The sequence below is a fragment of the Macrosteles quadrilineatus genome, unplaced genomic scaffold, assembly GCF_028750875.1.
Source record: "Macrosteles quadrilineatus isolate MER2022 unplaced genomic scaffold, UCM_ALF_1.0 Scaffold_7__1_contigs__length_78375512, whole genome shotgun sequence".
NCBI classification, from domain to species: Eukaryota; Metazoa; Arthropoda; class Insecta; order Hemiptera; family Cicadellidae; genus Macrosteles; species Macrosteles quadrilineatus.
In genome coordinates this window covers 59826057-59851192 of record NW_026542600.1, presented here as the reverse complement: position 1 = coordinate 59851192, position 25136 = coordinate 59826057, and the positions used below count along the sequence as shown (strand labels likewise).

The following is a 25136-nucleotide window of genomic DNA, read 5'->3' as shown; positions in this document are numbered from 1 at the left end:
ATAAATTACACCTTCGCACACTATGATATTCAAACTTAAAAATTACCCACATTAATTGTTCATCAGTTCTTAAAACTGTAGGTTAATCATGCCCAAAAACTAAACTCAGTACATTCAAAATCAAATATATAAATCCTCTAAATGCATCTATTTCAAAGTTAACACATTCATTAGAAGTTTAAACCATAATCTAAAGTTAAATCAAATTAATTTATATAACAAAGCATTTAACTTAGACCTGGCTAATTGTTGATTACATACAAAAATCACTGGTGCTTTGATTGAATCATTACTAAAGAGTTAAGTTGATTTCCCACCACAACTTCTTAATGAGGCTTTCGTTGACATCGTCATGAACTTGGCGACAAGTTTTTCACCAGACATCTCCGCGCCTTTTGCTTCCATCTTAACAACCAACATTATTGTTGAAATTCCTGAATCTGAGTGGAATTTCTAAAGAGACTTTGTATAAAATTACGTCTTCACACTTTCCTTAATAAACTCAACTTAAAATGAATAAATGTTTTAGTTGATAAATTCGACATAAAAGGTTGATTTAAGAGACTATAAACATTTTTTCATATTTAACAGGCATTAAAGAAAGGGGTGTTTAAGGGGAAAATGTCACATTGTAGTACTGTAATATGTATATGCAGCTTAAATTCAGGTTTAATAAATTAAAGCTTGGGTATTAACAATTTGTGTAATGCTACTATAAACTACTGTAGGTTTATAAATTATCTGGTTATGTTTATATAAAAATTTAAAATTGTGTCACGACAAAAAAACTATTGTGTGTATCAGAAGAATTCCAAGTTAAATTTCAGTACCTAATAAGCTATATCATATTATGCTGGGTTGAGGATCATATTCTCAATATATATGTAAAATACCCCCGCCGCAGCAAACCTGACGCCTAAGCAAATTTCCATTTGGCTGAATTGATTTTCAATTGATCTATTTAAATAACATTAGGTTTAACGAGTACCTAGGTTTGCTGCTACAAGGAAACTAATAAAGTGTGTGTTTTAAGTAAAATAATTATTGCTTAGTATAAAATGAATATATTTGCCAAGTTTGATCAAAAGATATCCATAAACAAGCAAACTACAACATTTTACAATATTCTCCATAAGAATAACATGGGAATTTTGAATTTACCATTTTTTTAGTTTTCTCCGTAACCAATAACCGTACAAAAACACTTTGATATACTGAATTGTTTGTTTTTTTAAACTCTTTAAGAAGGTTTAGAGAAAAATTGGGAAATTTTGTGTTTTGAGGGTCAAGAGTGAGAAAAACCAATTTTAACCCCATAAAACCCCCCATAAAACCCTGTTCCCATGGTCCGATCATTCTGAATCGCGAACTCATTCAAGTTTATCCCGCCTTACACCTTCAAACCAAATTTCATCAAAATCGGATAAAAATTACTCAAGTTATTGTGTTCACGGACACATATATATATATATATATATATATATATATATATATATATATACATATATAAAAATTTGAACGAGTGGTGTTTTTGGCCTCTGGGGACATCAAAATGAAAATGTAAATCGGTCCCGGGCCTAAGTCTTACCATGAGACCTACGGTAATAGCTACTTCCCTATAGGGAAATTCGCTAATATATATATATATATAAATAAAAATGTGGGTGTGCTTTCGAAAATGAACATAGGCCTACCATACAGATAATTTTGGCTGCAAAGCCAAACATTAAATCAAGTCCAGTGTAAGATTCTCATTTGGGCTACAATATACTGTAGTAAACAACCATGTAAAAGCATTCCCACAAATTATGGGATGTGGTGAATTAAAGTAAACTGTACTCTATCATCGTACAATTTTCTGAAAGATGAACATTTGTTAGAAGTCAGAAGTGTTATCAGTTTTCATGTATCAAGATGAAGACAGCAGCCCTTTGGGCTGGGATTGCAAAGATCATAAACGTCAGTGTTGCTAAGTCCTATGGTGATCATCTACCAGATTACACATGAGCAACTACGACTGATTATCTGTCAGAAGTGAATTTCACGTGTTTGCGACAACATGAGTCTGATTGAGTATTCGAGTCCTTTATTAAATGGCCCGAAGGGATACTTGCAGTACCAACATACCAAAGGGTTCTAAATGAACGCCGTGCACCCGACTGGTTACATGCTATTTGTTTCTTATAATACCATTGATGACAAACATGGTTGCATTTAGATTAGTTGAAAAGTGTTTCTGTGCTTTACAGAAGATCTATAATAAATGTTTGTCCGACAAGGTACATAACAGAAGTGAATGTCTTGTTAAATTAAACAGGGAAAATAGGCATTTGAGGGTCCTGAGAGAAAGTGATATGTTGTTTTGTATAATGAAAAAATTGTGGTTAATGCAAATAATTGTTTTGCACATTTACTGTAATAATTCTAGGAAAAAATATCTGATGATTAAGCTGACCATATATTCTCATTTGGGACATTTTAGATCACATTATATTATAATTTTAGCTATTGGCTACACGGGAAGTATTTTCGGTGAGTAAATAACTAATTCTACGGAAAACCCTCCAGAAATACATTTCTGCACTTTCAGAGGACTGTATAGGTAAACAAATACTTTGCTGGATGAAAACTGCTGAAATATTTATTTTTGTTATTTATATTTTAATAAAAATCAATGTAGGGAGTCAGTTTAAGCTTACATTGATTATAGTAGTCAGTGTGTGGTACAACGTTAAACGTAGCGTGTGGTGTGAAAGCAGTGGAGCCGCAATATTATTAAGGAGACGTTGTGGCTGTAATCTGTCAGCAGACTGATCACTACACTGGAGAGAAGCCTAAACTGATTGTCTGTCAGACAGTATCATAGTATCCAGCAATGTCATATGTCAGGATATAGTTGTCACTAGCCTTTCTAACTTTTCCTCTGTTTTTATTCAGCCTTACAATTTTCATAGAATATTTAGGATATTATCCGTTAATTCACTACCTCTATGTTTCTGCAGGTTGAAATTTAACTATCTACAAATCCTGTAATTTAAGGTTGGGTTTGGTTAGCTTAGGTTAGGTTGGAACCAAAACATAACCATAACTTTGTACATTGTGTGTTGTTTTTGACAAATTATATAGTGGTAGTGAATTAACGGAAAATGTCCAATATTACAAATACTTCTATTTATTTTATCTAATTATAGTAGCTTTGCTTAGGTAAACTCAATTTAACATTTAATACCCTTTGAGCCCTAGGGATAACTAATAAATTTAACTATGTATATTTTTATCATATGTTGCCCTAATCTTACAAACACAACGAGTAAAAAATTTGGAAAATTCCTGATTGGAGACGCATCACATAAAAAAATTGCCAATCCTGTCAATCTACCTGAGCCATCTATGTTAACTCAGATGGGATTCAAAACTTTCTGCGTAAACAACGCCTTGAACTGCTCGACCCTTGACCAAACCTTAAAGTCTACCAGATTAGCGACATTGATCACCCAAAAGCCCAAGTGTAGTAGTTCCAGTCGCGGATCCAGAGGGGTAGCGAATGGGGCGACCGCCCCCCCCCCCCCTCGGGCATATGTATATATATTTTTTTTCTGCATGTAATACAGTAGTGCATACATATTGCGTAAAATAATTTGTCACACTAACTTTGGACAAAGAAATTGTATAAAACTGCCATTTTGGAGACTTAGTTTACACTAATTTTTAGGGGGGGTACCCCCGAATCCCCCAGACCCTCCGGTTTGCCCCCCCCCTTGTGACTGTTTTAGATCCGCCACTGAGTAGTTCTACTTTTGCTTCCCAGGTTGCAGCAAAAGTTAGATGTAGCTTTTCCTGTTTTTCTTGAGTCATACCATAGAGTATACATGTATCAGAGTAGACACTCAATGGGGGCTAGCGTTATCTGAACAGCACTGTTGAAGTAGCGTCAGTGGCCCGATCTACACTACCTCGGGCATGTCAGTAATGCAGTTTAGTTGTTTTTAATACTGCGTTTGGTGATGGTTGTAAAATGACGTTTTTGTCGATGAAATTTGTTTGTTTGGTCGTAGTTTCGTTGTTATATAATGCATTTTTAATACTAAATTATTTTAAGTTGCTCAAAGGTGCACTGCACTACTGACCGACTACCGTGACTCAAGAGATAGAATTATCTATCCCCTCTTATACAGGTATACTCAATGGTCATACTCATAAATGTTATTGGAGGTTTGGTTGTGTTATTTATTCTTAATGGTCGATATATTGGCCTTTAGGAATCTAAGGGTTAAAGTCACTGAAGATGACGACTAGTATCACAATTTACATTAAACAATATCTATTTACTCCAGTCAATAGAATCCCTCATAATCATACAGTTCATATTAATAAAATAGCTTACTCTATGTATACTGCTAAATATTGCTTCCTCTATAAACATGTTTAACTAAAAAAAGATACATTTACCCCGTCCTAGATCGAACCTGAAAATCAAACAGTTCCAGTATCTCCGAAATAATTTTAGGTTTGGTTTATTGAGGTTGCAGGTCAAATACTAAATGGGAATATATTTCTTAGAACAAAGTATAAAATGAAGTTATGGTGGCAATTTATTGTGCATACTGACTTGAATAGTAAACAAATTATATATAAAAATGTTATTGTATCCAAACAATAAATTAAAATTTAATGTAAAAAGAAAGACAGTCAAGAGTAGAAGTAGCACAGTTTTAATTACGAGTACAACCATTAGATTCTTAAGGGAACAAATCTTACGACTGTCTGTACACAATAAGGGTGGTCGAACTGTCGGAGGAAACAATTCTGCCTTGCATCCATTAATTCTCTTTGACACAACTGGGTCACAATCTAATGCATTTATTTTTGGTCGTGGAAAATTCAAACTTCAACAACTAGATTTCCTCTTTGATTTATAATGCAAACATTAGTGTACCGCATTACCCCTGAACATGCAATCAAATTTACACTCTTTATATATTGGTTAATGCAAGAAAATATTATGAGGTTATGTTATATAGGTTGTACATAATATAAATAATATCATAACATAAAAAATTTGAAAAATAATAATTATACATAAACTTCATTTCATTCAACTGTTTCAAATTCATCTATTAGATATTTTTCTAAATGTAATCTTAAATTATGCCTCATTGCTGTTTTAATTCGAGAAAATCACAAAGATCAATTGAATATTAAGGAACTATGTTTTAAGCCTTTAATCAGCAAATTGAAGTTGAAGAAAAATCCTTAAACAGTCAACTAATATCAGTAAGGAGTTTGGTTTCCGTGGAAGTTATCCTGCGAAAAAAAAAAAAAAAAAAAAAAACATAGACCTAATATACCATCCTCACAGTGTAGGGGTGGCCAGGTTTTGACAGCATTACAAATGTAAATATTTTTTAACTTAATATAGTTGTACATCTCATTTATGCTTTACCCGATATGTGAATTGAATCAAGTTGTTGTATTCAATTATTATAACGTTAGGCAGTTAGTTTAAGGGTTAAAAACAGATTTATGGTGATAAAGTTTACAATCAATATTTAAACAAATACACTGTAAGCCAACACACACAAAGTAAAATCTATTTTAGGTACAATGAATTCTGAATTTCCAAGTGACACCAGCATTTGAGTAATTTTACTGTGATAAATGTAACGTTGGATGCTGTTGGCAGAGCCAAATCGTTACTTATGTGCTTGCTCTAAACATTCTACTAACTACACTGGTCCTTAACTTTACGCTTCTTCAATGCCAACTTAGGTATACCTTATGGTAAATAGTATAACAGCAAAATGTGTTATTACTTAGAGTTATTACTTCACATTGTGTAACTTTGTTTTGGTTCAAAGGAGATACAAAATTTTGTTCTGTTTTAAAAAGAGGTTATTTGCCCATTCAAAAATAAAATGTATAGATAAATTTTTAAGTAGTAGCATTGGGACACCACAACATCGCTTTCTTGGTTTAACAAATGATTTCAAGTTAATAATATCACACAAGGGATTTGACCCTGTGGATCTACAACCTTTCAATTCAGTACAGACACAACACTTTCTGAAATTGATTGTGTTTCCTAATAATAGTCAATTTTATCATATTTTAAAATAATATCAGAAGGAGGTACTTGGTTGACTCCAATAGCAACACTCCAAATTGTATTTTTGTTTATACATTAAGGCAAAAATGTCTTAAGATGGGTAACAAATTACTATTTTGAAAACAGTTGTCGTTATTTCACCATATGCAAAAAATATATACATGTTTATCATTATTATGAAAAGTATTTTCGATTTTAGATTAATAAATTAAACCAAATTTTACTTGTGATATGTAATTGATGTTTATAATCAATAAAACCAAGCACAAAAAGACATTTTGGACACAGTTTGTTAATTGTAATTTATACATTTTTTAAAAAAAATTTGTTTTTTCTCAAAATTTCATAAAAATTGGAAAGGTTTGAAATGATGCCTTTGGATATCGGTCTTTGGGGACTACAAAAAATACAGTAGTCCCGAACATAAATCTTAAAATCATAACGATTATAGTGACTACTTCATTGTTGAAACTTTCTTAAAATAAAATACAGTAGCAATATTTGAATGCATTTTTGAATTTTATATGAAAGGAGATAATTGAAACAAAAGCCAAATTAAGTTTCAGGGATCATTTTAGTTCAGCTTTCCTAAGTACAATTTTCATTCAAGTAATCCAAGTTTTGTTCTAATTATATTACCAACTTAGATTACTTAAGAAAACAATAAAATGAAATAAGTGCTTATTGAATTGTAAAACTTTATGAATTACGCTTTTAAATAGCAAGATAATGGCATGGCAAGTAACTTTATGTACAGTGGGTGTTTGAATTTGATAACTCGTGATGATTAGTGTTAGAAGAAAGTATTATCAACAAAATATATATTTTATATATACATGAGTATATGTATATAATTTAAATAAATACAAATAAACACAAAGAGATTTTTCAAGTTTGATCAAAATATATTCATAAAAAAAGCAAACTAGGTACAACAGTTTACTTATTCTCCACGAGAATAACATGGGTATTTTAAATTTACAATTATTTGACAATTTAATATACTAAATTATTTCTTTTAAGCTCTTCAAAATGTTTTAGAGGAAAATTTTGACATGTTATGTTTTGAGGTTAAAAATGAGAAAACCCAATTTTTACCCGATCATGCTGGTTCGCGAACTTGTGCTAAGGTTACACGCTAGGGTTTACATTTTAGAACTAAATTTGATCAAAATCTGATACTTTTTCTCTAGTATTCGTGCTAACAGACACACATTTATATGAATTTGAACAGATGGAGTTTATGGCCTCTGTGAACCTCAAAACGAAAAAGTAAATCGGTCCCATCTCTAGGTCTTACTATGAGACCTACGGCAATAGCTTATTTTTCTAAATGGGAAATTCGCGAAAACGTAAAATCATATTGTTGACTTTATACCCTAGAGTTTTAAAGCTATAATATACAATTCACAACCAATTTACTTTCCTTGTCAAATGTTATAACCTTAAAGAAATATTAAGACCTCAGTAAAGAGGAGAATCAATTAAAACGGTATTGAGGAATGTAATTAAAAGTAACTGAATAAATCTCAGGCTAAGAGAGAAGGAGATATCTTTGTCTGTCAGGTTTCTTAATTAAGACAGATTGTGGTTGAAGAGTGCCTTACAAACTCAAACATTAACGTACTTACTTGCAAAAATCATACGGTTCAGTATACATCAGATACATAAATTTCTTTATTAGTAATATCCAAGACGACAAAAATATTATCCATTGACAAAAAAAAAAACCAAACGATATTAAGTTTTCATTATTTGGCCTTCAAGGTGAAAGTAGGATATTTTAAAACAAGATTTTTAACACAAATTAATATTTCAGTCAAATTATTGGGGCATTATTAAATTCAGCTTCAAGACTAGTTCTTGTGCTCTGTATTATTTTCTTATATTCTAAATTTAATATTGTAAATTTTTTTATAGTTAACTTTTTAATTATTTAATTTAATGGTATTAAATTAATTCAAGTTATAAAATTATTTAATTAAACATCATTTTAAATTTGTGATAAAATTGACAAAAATAAAGATTCATTTTCATTTGGGAATAATAATTGTACCAGGGATTGTTTTTTATAACCTAGGAACAGTAACTATGGAAAAATGTATACTAAATTAAATTGCATAGTCCTTAACACATATTAATGAATATACAATTTCAGAACTAAAAACTTCTATGCTATAGAAAACATTAATTGATTTAAAAATAATCAAGTGTTTGTAAGATGTTTTATCGTAATATAGAGGAGACTCAAAGAGGCGCTTTATTAATTACTATGTAATATAATCAACCTTCTTTAAAGCAACTAATTACAACTCTACTGATTACATGTCCTCTCACCACTTGCCAAGGAATATACTAAATCACTCCAGACATCCTAAAATTTTAAATTAACATATTTTCATAAAATAACAAAATTATGGTGATTTAATGCTGCTAAATTACATTAAATGGAAAAATCTTTAAAGGAAAATAAATTTAAGAATTATATTGGAGTTAGTTGCTGGCTAGTTTTGTTTCTGTACACAACATCTCTAGTTGAAACTTGACATGTTCCACCTCAAAACTCCACTCTTTGACCATGGACATTTGCCAAGATCTTGGAACACAGATGTACAGACTGCTAAGTCTGACATTCCAATGAAATTCTATCACAGTAGTGAGACAGCAACAAACATCCTTTGACAGATTTGTATTTGGGAAATTGTTCAATATATTTTCTAAACTACTTACTAAAACCCAACCGGTAAAAAAATATTTTTAATATAATACGATTAAAAATGTGTAATAGTAAGGGAAAATTTTAAATTTTAAATGTGAAAATGGAAATAGATGTTGAATGTGAATTATGTTTAGGATGTAAAAAGATTTTGTATTTAAAGAAAATATGCTTGTAAATGCTTTGAATATAAAATGTCTTAATGCCATGAAAAACTAAAAAATTAAAAGTAAAATAAGTAAATAAATTTAAATTAGGCCTATAAAAGTTAAGTCAAATTTCACATTGCACCATTATTCGTTTGATATAAATCAATATCAAAGAAATAAGCAAATAATTTCTCATAAATTAACATTACTTTAGCAGCCCTAAATAGTGAACATTATAAAATATAAAATGCAGAATTTTTTTGTTATTAAAACCTGAGCTTGGTAAATGCTTAATTCTTTTCAAAAGAATATCAAAGAAACCTCAATTTCAATCTCTCTGACACCTGAACAAAACAGCTTGTAAATAGAGGAAATTAGTAAATACAGTAAGAGGAATTCGTTTTGAAGAAATCAGATCCCTCTGAATAAAGAGGTTTATATTATAAAAGTCTGTAATATAGATGAATCAATTCAAAAGTAGTTTTATTATATTTTTATTTTTTATTCGGCTTATGAATGAAATTGTATTATATTTCATCGCCCATCATTGATTGGTTACAGAGGTAGTAAAATATGACACAGGGTTATTAATATACCTAACAGATTTTTAAACATATATTGAATATGACAAGACTCAATTCATCGATCATTCATTGATCAAGACCAATAAAACATGTTAAGTACTTGTATTTAATACTATATAAAAGAACATATTATACCAAAGTTTCTTTAATTTTAGACTCACAGTTTTTTTTTTTTGTTTTTTTTTTTTATAAAATTATCTATCAATACAAAAACTGATGAGTTTTAAATAATGGTATGAATTTATGCTCATGTAAGCAAATAATTCTACAAGACTGCAAAATAACAGTTTCTGAACTTAAAAAGAAATCAAAAGTGAAGAAGTTGGCCACACTCCAATAGAGACTGAAAAGGTCACAAGATTTGTGTAGTATGAGTTAAAAGAAGATACATTTCTGCACTATCAGAGGACTGTAAGGGTAAACAAATTCTTTGCTGCATCAAAACTGCTGAAATATTTATTTTTGTTATTTACATTTTAATAAAAATTATAAAATCATCCCATTCAAAATAATTTCACTTTAAAACCGCAATATTTTACTTAAATTTTTTATGGCTTCATCCATATAATATTTCATGATTGAGTAGGAATGAGTTTGTTTCCTTAATAATAGCTTGATTTGTAATAACATCTAAGCGTTTGTACGCGTTGTCATTCAAAACTGTATTTACATTTAGTTTTGTGAGTAGAGTTTATTTACTAATGGCTAAGCTTGAGAGTAATTAAGAGCTAATGAGAACTTGAGAGAACTTTATGACATTTTGTTGCGATTACTCTGTTTGATTTGGTTTCGATACAGAGGATTTTTTTCTATTTCAGCAGTATTCTCATTTAAGAAACGAAGCCCTATGACTTATGTAGGTTCTCTTAGCTATAAAACTCATCAGTTCTGATTCAAAATATAAGCCTTCTACCAAAGCTACTGTAGTGAGTTTGGTCATGAGTTCAACAACTCAAAGCCCCTTCGCCAACTGATCATATACATTAAAAGCACCTTCAACACCCTACCATATACATTGAACCTATCCCACCATCCCATCATATACATTCAAAGTTTCTTCACCAATCTCTCATACAGTGTGATTGAAAAGTCCCGGAACGGTTTAATATTTTTAAAAAATAATGCAGATAGAGCTAAAATACTTGGTACAAAGTTACAGGGCATAAAACTCTATTTTAACACATATTCAGTGACTCAATAAATCTTCAGGGGGACGTCCCACAAGGAGTCAGAAGAAAATCTTAAATGGAAGCATAGGTCAATATGCACATCAAATTAAAGGTCTTTTTTTGTAGAATACAATACCACAAACCACACTTCAAAAGGTTGATCCTGCGCAAAATGACAGTTGTTCAAAGATTCATTTAATTTACATTGCTTTATACGCTTTCTCCTCGGGGGGCAAAGCCCTAGGAATCGGAAGAAAATTGTTAACGTAAGAATAGGTCGATATGCACATCAAATTAAAGGTCTTCACTTTTAGATTACGATGCCGTAAATTCAAGCTCAAAATAATGCCTGAGTAAAAAATGGCAGTCGTTCAAAGATTAAAAATGGCGGATTCAAGAAATCTTTGAACATCTGCCATTTTGTGCAGGATCAACCTTTTGAAGTGCGGTTTGCGGCATTGTATTCTACTAAAAAAGACCTTTAATTTGATGCGCATATTGACCTATGCTTCCATTTAAGATTTTCTTCCGACTCCTTGTGGGCCGTCCCCCTGAAGAATTATTGGATCACTGAATATGTGTTAAAATATAGTTTTATGCCCTGTAACTTTGTACTAAGTATTTCAGCTCTATCTGCATTATTTTTTAAAATATTTAACCGTTCCGGGACTTTTCAATCACACTGTATACATTTAAAGCATCTTCGCCATCCTTTCATACTTAGTATTTTGAAAAAAAAAAATTGCTTATCCACAATGTAGCTTATAAATAAATAAATGCATTGTTTGTTAGTGTTAGTAAGAAAGTGTCTTGGCCATTTATAAAGTAGAGATCAAACAAATCATAAATTTACTAAATATATAAACTATTTGTCAAAATCGTATGGAATTTGTTTGATAAGTAAGTGAATCTCCGATAAAAAAAGGGGAGTTTGCTATCAGGCAAGTAGCTACAGTAAAAGACCCTTAGTTTGGCATAGTGTCAAAACCATTGTGGCAGCAAACACGATACAGTTTAGCCCAAAAGAAAGAAAAGGCCAACTGCTGACAAACATTATTGACAAATCTTTTTTGACGCTCCTGTTCTTTTCTTTACAACTATGTTCCGATATCAAAATAAGTATGAAGTAAATAAGTTTGTCTGACATCAGATTGATCGAACAAAGACTAAAGTAAAGAGACAGCATTCATATTTTTCTTCCAAGTATGATTTTCACTAAAATGATTAATTAGGAAATTATTTTAATGTTTTTTATTCAGGCAGGCAAATTATTAAGCCATGTTGTGGTGATTTTTACACTGAATCGTTATACAAAAATATAAAATGGGAATACAAAGAACATAAAAAATAAAAATACATTTTACTTTGAGTTTTTAGCTTTTGCTTTACCTATTCTTTTGTTTATGTGTTTGGTAAGAAATTAAATTTTACTAGTTACTCTTTTTTATTATGTATGTTCATTCAAAATTGCTTGAATTCCGCATCATAATGCTTATCAAAGCCTAGAGTGGCAATATTGATTTTCATATTACATTATTTTTTGAGTTTAATATGGTTTGAACTTCAATTATTCAATGTTATAAATTTTCCTCAATCATCAAAAAATTGTACATAATCTATGTGCTGAAAAACTTTGTCCCTCCAAATAGAGCTATTAGGTTTATACCTGAAGTTCCTAGAAGGACTAACTAACTGTAAACCATTATTCATGCAATTCAAAATTCTTCTACAGCTTTATGTTTATCAAATTGCCTTCATGATTAAGGAAAACCAACCTGACCACAATTAATTATGATACACAATTTAAAAATAGTCTGAAACTTACAAAACTACTTTGAAGGAAGCTTGTTTGAAACTGCTAAACTTGTTTAATTTGTCACCACAATACATGGGACCTAACATTTAAAATTAACACCCCCAAAACATAAAACAAATTGGATCTTGAACCAAAGTCTAAACTTCTTTTAAAACGTTGCGGCTATTGGAGAAGGCTTTTTATTCTTTGGAAGTATTTTTGGAAAGTTAACGTTTTCTTTTTGATAGTATTTTTAAATTAATATTTTTGTTGTCATTATTATTATAACTATTACAATTTTATTATTTATGTTATTGTTTTATTTAAAACAATTGTTCATTAGGATCATGCATTGTTTCATTAAGAAAACCGTATGTATTGAAAAGTTATAAATAAAAAACCAAGTGATTAACAATAAGTTATGCAGTAAAGTATCATGGCAACATTCTTGTTCTACCAGTTGAAAACTTGGTCAAACATTTTGGCAGGCTTTAGTATGTTCTTTGGCAATGTAAGAGTAAGAGGAAATAAATGAACCAAACAGCACCCATAACAGCTTAAACCATCCTTTTTATAAATGATTTGTTTCATTTCATGCACCATAACCCGATACTTAACAGCAGCTTCATTCCTACATTGTTCAATATTTGTATTCTTTACACTTTTCTTTCTTTAAACACAAAAGTGAATAACATCAGCTTCATTACGGGCAAGGTTTTTACATTGTTTAATATTAAATTTGTATTCATAACACTTTTCTTTGCTTCAACACAAAAGTACTGTATTCAGTTTCTTCCGATTTACTCCCCTCCCAATGAATCATAAAATTCTCCCCCTTCTCTCTTTGAGTAAGGTAAAACTTTGTTATTTATTTCCCACTTTTATTCAAACAACATCCCCAGAAAATAAATGTTCACACAGATTAATTTCAATAAACTACTGGTTTCTGCCTAGCAATTCATCAATCAATTATTCCAGTATTGGAGGTGAATACCTTTTTTTTATAGACACTGAGGCAACAGAACAATTTAATACTCATACTATTTAATTTTTTTAGTGTAGAATTAGGGATGTACATTAAATACAAAATTCATGATTTTTTTACACATAATGCCTGTCATTACTGATCCTAAAGTTATAACAAACCTATATGATGAAATGTTTATATAAACATATTTCCAGAGTTCTATTAAAAAATCAGACCCATAATTCTCTACTGGTGTGAAAAACACAGAACAGATGCTATGATTGATATTCAACACTTAAGATCACGTTTTTGTTCATTATTTCCCTACGTTTTTGTTCTTTTTTTTTTTTTTTTTGGGCCTTTGTGTTGTTGAATTGACCAAGATAGTGGACAACATTTTGAATGCATTATAGCAATCCCTCTCTGGTATAATCTTCCATTCAACTACAGTACAGCTAACTCAATATCATAGTAATCTACCTAAGACAATTTGACAATCTACTTTAACAGTGGAAGCCTACCACCCGAAAAGAAAGACAGCACCATTTTGTCTATACAAATTCTGACTACATGCAGAATTCCATTACACATCGATGGCAGAATGAAAGAAGCTTATTTAGTCATAAAAATAGACCAGGGGCTACAAAAAATTTTCTAAGGTTATTAGTTTGAAATGTTAGTAGTTGAAAATTGTTTTGAAAAGATGTAAATCAATGAGGTCGAAACTTTGCTGAGCAGTAAAGATGTAAATTTAACCACAGGTTAAAAAAATACGATTAAATTGGTAAATTACTTCCTCAATACATGGAAAATATGAAATACCCATATTCAAGCATTCGGTAAACAACATTGAAAGTTTGTACGTTTGCTACTAACATTCCAGAGTTCAATTCATTAATGAAGACCAGTTCTCTTTAGTTGAGGGAGACAGGAGAATGGACCTACTTTAGTAATAAATAATGAAAGGATCATCGTGGTAGTGTTTAGTTAAGGTTCAAAAGGCTAATTATACAGTGGATGGAGTCCACAGCACTCAACTCAAATTACTTGTGGTTTTTGCATACTGAGAAACCTTGTTTTGCCCACTTGGTGTAAAAGACTGCTAATGTTTAATAATTCAAAAGAAAAGTAGAGAAAAGGTTATAGTGTTATAGTTGCTAAAACAGAGAAAATAATTTTCAATTATAAAATGTAATCCATTTTTATCAACTTATTGGTGACTAAAAACTAAAAATAATGTAAAGTTACTAATATTTGAGAGGGTGTTGAGTGGATTATGACGAGATAAACTAGAAATGGATTATCGGATAAATCGAAGCTGTAAATAACACTAGAGATTTTATTTAATTTGTATCACAACAAAAATTTGTAGTGAAAATGATTTTTGACTATGCAATTTAAAAAATGAGTTCATTTTAGTCTATATTATATGATGTGAAAGGAGGTGGCCTGAAGTCAAAAACTAAAGAACCGATAAATGGGATATTGAAGAGTCTTAGTTTATAGCTGTTGGTACTATGTAATCCATTTATTAGACATATTTAAGAAATTAAATTTGTATTTTTTTAAAGTATTCATTAAACATGCAGAAATTTTAAAATATTGGTAAGATTACAACATCATGTATGAAAAAGTACTGAACATTCCAAACCAACATAAACTTGGCAAAAACAGATATAAACAGATGAAAAACAAATTGTTCAGTTATTGTTGCTACCGATGTTGTAAGCTAAAAAAGCTGCAATTTTTGTAGCAAGACCTAAGAAACAAATCTCTTGTAAAAAATATACATGTAGACCTATTGTATGTTAAAGAGAAAAAAGTCAACATTGGTTTTAAAAATTGTTGTTGGTAACAAAAACAGTATAATGAAAAAAAATTGTGATTATTAAAACAATACGCTAAGTATAAAATGACTACACTATATAAATTAATGGTATGTTATAAATTGGTTCACTTTAAAGAGGGCTATAAAGTAATCAATAGTTAATAATAACATTTACATAAATTGGACTTCTGTATTTGCTGATGTTTAAAATGCTGTTTTAATCTTCTTTTCAGCAGAGTGCATTGTAATTAACAACAGAACAAGAAGCTAATATTGTAAATTACCAAAGCTAAACAAATATTTGTATAAGAAACAATTTTTTGAAGCAAAATTATCAAAATATCTTTAACTTTGCAGTTGCTGTTTCTGTATGTACTGACATTCTAGTAAAGCAAAATTTATAATTATGTCTTTGAGTATGGGAACTGATTCCACTGGATTGAGGAATCGTAAGACCTACCAGGTTTATTGAAATTTATATTATGGATAGGCCAAACTTGTAACATTGATAGTAGTCGGCTGTAATGTTGCAATGTTAGATTGGGACGGCAACACCTTGCTAATAAACAGGAAATTGTCGTTCCTTGAGATGAGACTGGGCACCGGAAGTCCTCATCTCTCAGAATCCAGTCCCAATCCTAACCAACTATAATTCATTGACCCTTATTTATGAATGTTTTTAATTTGGCTTGTAATATAAAATTTAAATGCTAAATTATTTATTTTCCTTATTATTAAACACCAAAATATTTTAAAGGATATATTTTTAGGATTTAGGATGGATAAGTTTATTGGATTGCATTCATCCAGATGTTTTTGTTGTTGAAGGCATTCCTATGATTGAGTTATAACCCAACTCGTTTATTTTAATATAGGTTCACATTATTTGTTTACAAGACTTTATCAAAGATAAACAACGTTAAAAAAGGATTTTGTTTTTATGTGATTCCAATTCAACAGGCACAAAAACCTTTGTATGCATGGAATTGAAAAAATTTCAGATTAACTAAAATCTATCTAAATGAAGTAAAACACCAGACAAGAATTCATTACAATTGATTAACAATTCAACTGCTATTGATAATAAAGAGCCAAACCTTCCAACATTCTTATTCACCAGATTAGAAGGTAAATCATGAGGTTTACAGTTATAGTCCATGAGGTGGCACTAACATGAGCAGTTGAAGACTTAAAGGGGCTGTGAAGTTCTCAAATCTTTTGTCCTTCTTTGAGCACCTTACCCCCCCCCCCCCTTCTGCCCTTGACTGTGACCCACTACTGTCCTTATTTTAACCATATTTTGGTCTTCTAAGTTTAAACATTTTAAAACATTTGAATTTAAAATATTTTACCATTGGTTTGTGTTTTTAACCAAATTTAGAAATTTGAGTGAACAGTAAATGATACAGTGAACAATAAATCAGTAGTACAATAAATGAGTAGAATACTACAAACGTATTAATTATTTTATATAAAGTCAAGAGACAAATAAATATAACAATTAGCCTATCAGATACTGGCTGGGTAACAGTTTAGACGGTTTAAGATTACATCTAGGTTGGAGATGACACATGATTTATTTTGAAAAAAAAGATTCAATATAAAATTACAATTTCTACCTACACGTTTGTTATTTATTGAAAATCCCTGTGTGCCTAACTGTTTGGTATTATTACAAAACGAATTTAATTTAATTTCTTATTATAAAATCCATGTAAAATACATAAATACACATTCTTTTACCCAACTCCATCCGTTTTATTATTACTTGTAGTTTTTATACAAAGGGTTTTTATTCATTTAGTGGTAAAACACAGCCAAAATTTGTATAACTATACCTTTTGAACTAAAAAAATCCAAGACAAATTCAGGACCAACACATAAAAAAAAATAATGAGCAGAGCATAGGTTGTCATTATTTGTAGTGAAAAACGCTGCCACCACGAGATCAATAGATACTCTGCAGAAGAGCCCTTGGCTTCAAAGACTCACTCATACATTCATCACAAATTATACCAGAGGAAATCTTTATTTTATCTTCTTGAACGTCTCTAATTCTTGAAAATACTCATTAAACTACCCTTCTCATTCATGTTATCAGAGATGTAAACCAATATTACTGGGCCGGAATTGGGTCAATCGAGGCATAAAAAGTCAACAACCGAAAATATATTATCAACACTGATAATATTAGTAAGGCCTAAGTGGATTTTATCATGCCAAGGTCAGTGACCCAAAACACTGTTTGTACAAATGAATCATCAGTATTCGTGATAATCAAAGTAAAATGATTGTCTTGTTAAAAACTGCTACGTAGTCAAGTAACTTTCATCAACAATAATGACTTTGAAAATCAGACATCTGACATTTGAAGAGAATTTTATGAACCATGAGGTTTTTTTACTCGTTCACTTCATATATAACTTTATGGTTTTAGTTAATTTGTTTAGGGTACTTTTTAAACTTGTGGCACTAGATTCCCAGCAATCTGGCAGATACAGGACCAGAGTTCTGTCAGATAATTGATTATATAGGTACAAATAATAGATACTTGGGTGAAAAAATAAGAACCAAACCAAAAATGTGCTTGAACAGTTTTAAAGAGACATTATTACAACCATTTTTTTTTTTATTTTGTAAAATACAAGGTAAAAATGTTACAACCATGGAGAGAGTCCATCACAAAATCTTTGCCCCTAACGTGTTTCATTATGGACTGTGTCTAAAGAATATCAAAATATGGAGGTAATAACTATAAATAATTAATAGAAAATTCAGATAAAAACTCCTTTTAGTGTTTCTCATTGACAAAATCGAAGAATTACCTGCTTGCTCATTTTTCATGCTTGAAAGTAGGAAAAAAGCAATAAAAAGTCAACTAGAAACTCTGCTTTGCTGTAGCATTGGTCTTATAAAATGTTATATGAATAAAAATGTCATAAAATGTATTAGGTAAGGAGAAACTTAGAACACATAATCAACAAACTACAGCTGGTGACTGACTATAAAAGTAATGGAGAGAGAGAGAGGAAGACTGAGACAAACAATCCATAAGTTTCAGTTCTAATTCCAGAATAGTCCAAGTAATTATTGCGAGGTTTTTAAAAGTAATATAATTAAAGTAGGACCTACTTGAACCTGGGATAGGTAAACTAAAATTATTCTAAGTTATTCTCCTGTTATTGCAGAAGTAATCAAAACATTCATTGCCAAAAATTGCTCAGTTACAACTGAGTGTTAATGTTTTAAAATCAAGTCAAGTACTTTGTTACTCCAGTTGAGTTTTATTTAAATGTTAAAACTGCAAAAGATTAAATAAAACTGTTATTTATTTTCAAAAACTTTAAAATAACGAAAAAAAAATAATGATACAAAACAAAACAAAATTGCTACTACAAAAGTAATTCTCTGAACTAAAATATTTTGTCAGTAGCATTATAAGAATGAGTAGAATACTCAGCCTGTGGTGGTCAACGGCAGTTTGCCAACAAGCAACCCTCTCCTCACTTCATCACCAGCCCCAACCCTACCCCTACTCACCCTATTCTTTCTGACCAAATACACTTTCTTCTTAGGACATTTTTCCTCGGACAATTTGAACCGCATTGCTTACCACACTATACTGCTTCGCTCCCATTCACTACTTTATCTTTAAAACATTTTTCCTGATCTTTCTGTAATAAGTTTTGTAGGAGAGGTTCTAACTACATGAATGAATACTCTACAAATCTTCATTTTTACTTTCTCCCCCTATACTTAATATATGGAGAAGGTATTATTTTTGTCAAAATGTTTGAGTTCGAGTTTTGGGTGGAAATTAACGTTTGAGGCCCCCCTGGACCCAAAAAATAGTTTTGGCGATTTTTATTAAAGAGTGACTAAACAGCTGATTAAACCAATTGGTTAAAATTGATTTGTTGACCTTAATCTTTTGTATTGTCTATCTTACACCAGGGTAAGTGCATCATCGCTAAAGGTTTATCCCATGAGACTTTATGAGACTTTCAGAACTTTCTATTAGTTAAGTAATGATTTTCACAAAGCTCATGAGATTAGTTAAAACTTGTATTGCGCTCTAATTAGGCTAAACTTGTAAATGCTAGGATTGAAACATTTTTAATGAAAGTTATTAGTTTTGACATTAAAATTTTGTACAAAAAATATTGAGGACGTAAGGTAAGGATGTTTTTTCTTCAATACAGTAAGAAACAGTTTGTAGAAGACATTAAAAAAATGTGATGTTTTATATTGACAATTAATGAAAGCAAAAACTAGTAAATTCTACTGTTTACGATAATGCACACCTTGCTCTCAGGAAATTTGTATGCAAGGAATACACATTAAATTTTTAGTAAAGGAATAACAGAAAGTTAGGCGGATGATTGTAAAGTAATGACATTTAATGTGAAATTAATTTGATAAAAGAAAACTTATTTTTATTGAAGCTTTAGTGCAAACCAAAGGCATACCTAATGTAAGCATGGTATGGAAATAATTAATTTAGTTGTACTGTCATAAAATGAGAAAAACAGTTCAATGCCAATGGAAGAAACATTTTTTAAAAACTAGGATGTTGAAGAAACTACCTAAATTGCTGAATAAGTAAGTTTCTAACAGTAAAAGCCAAACGAAGTTGACAAGTTATTTGATAAATAATTTACCAAAGAAATTATTTAGAAATTTAACTAGAATAGTTTGAGCTTTAAAACTATTTCAGGTTATAAGGAAGGGTGATTCCTGGATTTTTAATGTTCAGTTTACGTACATTGAATGGAAAGTTTCTCCATTGTTAAACACAATCTTTAAACATTTTCCTGAGAGTCTAGCACAAGTTTGATTATTGGGTTGATGCAAATGTTTAGGCCTAATTGAAAGTAATGGTCACACTCTATGTAATAATTTGAATATTGGGTACAAAAACATTTTAGTGACATTTTCTATTGTAATTTGGTTCGGAACAAGATCTAGATATAAAAGAAATATTTTTGAATTAAACATACTAAGTGCTGAAAAAGATTTTTTCTTGGACTTGACTATTTATCTTCATAATAAAGTCTAAGTAGGCCTAAATTGGCTTAAAATACAAAAACCTATCACATATAGAAGGCCTAAGGTTTGTAAAATATTTGAATTCATATTTTGTATTAAGGTTGGTACAGAGAGGCCTATATGTAGGTCTACTCTTTTGCGATCATTTAAAACAATTTAAGCATAATTTTTATAGTTTTTACAATTTTTTTTTATTATAGCCCCCCATAAAATCTATAAAACCAATGGTTAAGTATTAAAAATCATAAATATGCTACCCACATTTAAAACCTAAGGACCCTTTTTTATGGGTCATCTTTACATGTTTTTAGCGAATATATCAAAGTGTAGTTGTACAATTAAAGGTTATGGAGAAAAAAACTGTATTTAAAATTCCCATGTTATTCTTATGGGGGGGGGGGGAATGTTAAAGTTTGTTTTTTTATGGACTATCAAATTTGGCATTAATTTATTTATTTCATCATGCTACTAACCTACTGCTACTATTTGGTCAAAATAACAGTTTTAAACCTCCCCACAGCAGCAAACGGAAGTACTCGTTAAATCTAATGTTATTTTCAAATGGGAATAAATATGTCTTGTTTATGGAAATATCTGAGTAAAAAAAAAACAATCAGACAAATTGAAATTCGCTTAGTCTGCAGTTTTGCTATGGCAGTTTTTTGTGGTGTTTTGTATTTAATTTTTAATGTCACAAATTATCCTAACCTCTAACCAAATAATGACCATTTTTTTCTCATTTTGAAATGGAAAATCCAATGAACCACGCAAAACATTGCTAGTGTTTATACTTTTGGCCTAGGGTTATGATACCCGGGTAAACACCCACTCAACCTACTGGGTATTTTCCCAAAACCCGGCCCACATCACTACCTGCATAACAATTAAATTTGATACACCTCTAAAAAAAGATTAAATTTATTTAAAGAACTAGTTAGGTTTAATGACACATGTTTTTCACACACTTTTGTAGGCAATAATTTGTGATGTGGAAAGCGAAAAGGGACCTCTTGTCAGGAATTTTTGATTTTGAGATACCTATATACTACAGTATATATATTAGAATTCCTTATTAAATTGCAAATCACTTGGTGCAAGTCCCATGAATCTACGATTTTTTTGTTAAGGCTATATATAGTACTTTGAAATTGTGCTATGGAAAAGGGTTATTTTGAGAAAAAAACTATTTAAAAATTTCAAATGCGCATAAAAACTGTTTTTTTATTTTTTTTATTTATGAAACGATTTTAGTATCAAAAGAAAGCTTATACTGTGTTCTTTGTAGGCAATACAAATTTTTTTTCTTAACTCACGGTAGTTTTCATTTAAATAATTGTTTACCTTGAATATGTTGTGAAATTCACATTTCAGAAAAGGCTTGTCGGCCCGATGTTATTTCTCCATAACATAAAAAAAGTACCTTTTTTCGAGTCCGCAAAATTTGTGAGATATTTTGTTCTCCGTAAACTAAACTTTGTTATAGGCCTAGTTCTCTAAATTTCAACTAGAATGCAGGATAATTCATTATTTGGACTAAAGACTGTTTATAAAGTGAATATTAGAAATGGGACCTCTTGTCGTTATGGTGAAATAACATTAAGCGACAAGAGGTACCTTTTTTTAGACCGTGCAGAGGCTAACAAAATAATTTATTTCAACCTTTTACATTTTTGATTCAATATTTTTACTGATACTGCCCTGTTCTATGTTAAATGAGGTATAACAATCGATAAAAACCAAATTTCGATATTTTTTACCTTAATTACTTTTTTGTAATTTTTTTTGTACCATACTGTATGTAGCTTTTGACGATGTTTACAAATGATCAAATCTACACCTGAAGCTGACGATGGTGTTTTTAAACTGATCCTATTGTGAAAAAATTTGTTGAACTGTGACGGGATTACGTACGGTAAGTACGGTAAGTAATTTAGCCTTACACTATGTCAAACAGCTCAGGCGATACAAACATGAATTTTAAAAGTTTATCATGGCTCCCGTCAAAAAATGAAACAGTTGTTATGAATTAAATTTAAGTTAAGTAGGCCCTAAGTTTTATGATTAAGGCTATTTAACCTCCGGATCAGTAAAAAGTGGACCAAAAATAGTTCATATTGCCTGGTGTTCAAAGGTAATAGGTAAATAACAAAAGATTTTTTTACCTATTATCCAAACTTTAGTATTGAGTGGAGTATTGATCACTGTAAGTTTGGCCTACACTTCTTTGGTATCTGTACTTTCGGATCAGTAAAAAGTGGACCAAAAATAGTTCATATTGCCTGGTATTCAAAGATAATAGGTAGTAGCCTACACTATTTTGGTATCTATACTTTGTGGGATTTTTAAAACCAAGTGTCGACATAGCTTTTTTTCAAGTGGGGTGGATATGTTAGGAAAAATATAAAACATGGATAGGCCTACATGAAGTTGAAAAAAAAAAACAAAGAACGGATGTGAGATCTAACCATTACAATCACATTTGCGACAATTTTGTTTGATAAGTTAGATTACAGCTGACAAGGTTAACTTACCCATTTTGCTCACTTCAGAGGAAAGATGACTGTGCATTCATGTGACACATGAAATTAACCATCCAATGTCAAAAACTATATTAGTGCACTGCCCGACCTGATTAATTAGATGGTAGGTAGCCTAATCACAACCCCAGTCAGTTAGAAAACCCATAACTTAATAGTCTTGGGTTTTGGTGTTCTTCATTTTGGATATAATTTAAGCAACTTCAACACAACTAACATGTGAGAAATTAGAATTAATAAAATAACTATTGAGGATATCTAGGTCAGTAGGGTCATTGTTTGTTTTACAGTTGGATTGAGAATTTGTTTAATAAGAGCCCAGGCGGCTTTGCATTTATTGTCCAAACTGTCAATTAAAGAAGTTGCTAAACAAATAGTATTAAATAACCATTAGGCTATAACTTTACAGGCTTAACTTATAACGCAAGAAGTTAACTTATAACTTATGAACCAACATGGTTAAGACTCTTATGACGTATGTGACCAAGGCTAATTATATTTTCTACCTTGTTTGTTGCTAACTTACCAATAACATAGTTGATGGGTCATAACAGTTTCTGTTCACAAGTTACCTGGCTTAAAATGCCGACCTTTGTACAAATGGTCGTCATTTCAGTTAAAAGTATTATATTAGGCCTATAGTAGGCCCTATACCTTACAATAAGTAGGTAGCTTACAATAAGTCATTCTAACTTATCACTTTGACTTGGTAGCTAAAAGTTTTTGAATTGGACAGGAATTAGGACAAGTTAGTAAGTTAGGCCTACTTAAGTTAGTCTAATTTACCTAAGTTAACATCACGTACCTAGGGGTGGCTTGCATCAAGAATAGGTAACTTTATGAATTTGATTTAAAAACTGGCAAAGACATTAACATGGGGTTTTAATGTCTAGTTGAAGCCTTTAAATAGTCAAAGCAAAAATATAGCCTGGCCAAAAGGCTAGCCAATAAAGGTAAACATTGGATTATCAGATAAAAAGTACGGTAGGCTTTTATTGGACAAAACTATGATTCATTCATGACGCATAAATATGTTTAAGCTTACACTAAGTTTAAACATCAATATAGCTTCCAGGCCTATTAGGTTTGGTGTTCCTAACCTAGGCCTATTTAACTTAGTTACTTTACCTGATTGAATACTTCTCCAGTCAATGAGAGCGTACAAACTTCAACTATTTAGGCTAGTAAAAACTTAATTTGGTAATAAGGGACGCTCGTTATAAACTAGTTACTATCATTGGTAATAATAAAAGGGAGTGAACATTGTAACCATAATCTGTATCATACACTCAATAACCACACTTCTGCCCTCGAGTAGTAAAGTAACTTAATCTTATAGACTTACCTGGCAATTTCTCTAGGTCCTAAAAAATTAGGACCCTAGCATAATTTCTTATATAGTTTATAGGCGAGCATTTTAAAACTTTAAACATCTCATTAGTCATTTGTACATTAATATTCACATAGTCACAAATTAGGCCATGGGACGTTCAACTTAATTTCAAAGCACTCATCGTTTATTCAACTTAACTTTGAATTAAAAGCACACTAGGTGTTGTCGAAAAAAATATCGTAACTAACATTCATCGCACACCGAAACACAATAGTAAAAAATCATTTAAGCTTGATTAACGTTAACTTTAACTCAAATCAATCAATGCTAGAAACTGCCTCATAATCAGAAGATGGCTGCATAGTTACTTCTTACTTCTGTCTGCTAGCTGCTGCATACTTCAAATTGACAGTTCTTGTTCTCCTTTTTTCAAGATGCAAAGGCGTTTATGAATTCCAAACCCACTAGAACATCAGAAAGTAAGGATGAAACGTACTATATAAAATGTAGACGCCCTATTACCTTTCCTCTTTACCTTGATGATAAACAACCTGTGGCTTGATGGATCCACCATGTTATTTGTAGATGACACCACCCTCATATCACAAGGGAAGGATGATATTGGACAGGTTCGGACGGAGGCTGACCACCTAATGGAACGGGCCAAAGACTGGTTCAACATGAACCGATTCAAACTGAATGAAGACAAAACTCAATCGCTGCGCTGCTATGCACCCTGAAGCTTGATCTGCATAAAGACGAGGCCGTGAAACTTCTTGTGTTTTGGCTGGACCCCAGGCTAAGTTGGAATACACACATAGATAAGGTATGTACTAAACTTTCGAGAGTACTATGTCTTTTAAGAAACCTTCGTTACGTCATTTCAACGACCTATCTACTAAT

The 25136-nt window shown here is 30.9% G+C and overlaps 1 protein-coding gene across 1 annotated transcript in view; it reads right to left on the bottom strand.

The window, feature by feature from the left end:
- The window catches only part of LOC128998500 (unconventional myosin-Ib-like), a 90681-nt gene extending 66095 nt beyond the window's left edge, over positions 1-24586 (bottom strand). Inside the window, exon 1 of the mRNA XM_054424660.1 lies at positions 24246-24586. The gene's annotated coding sequence lies outside the window, so the exon portion shown is untranslated. The remainder of the gene's footprint in view (positions 1-24245) is intronic.
- Between the last annotated feature and the right edge of the window lie 550 nt (positions 24587-25136).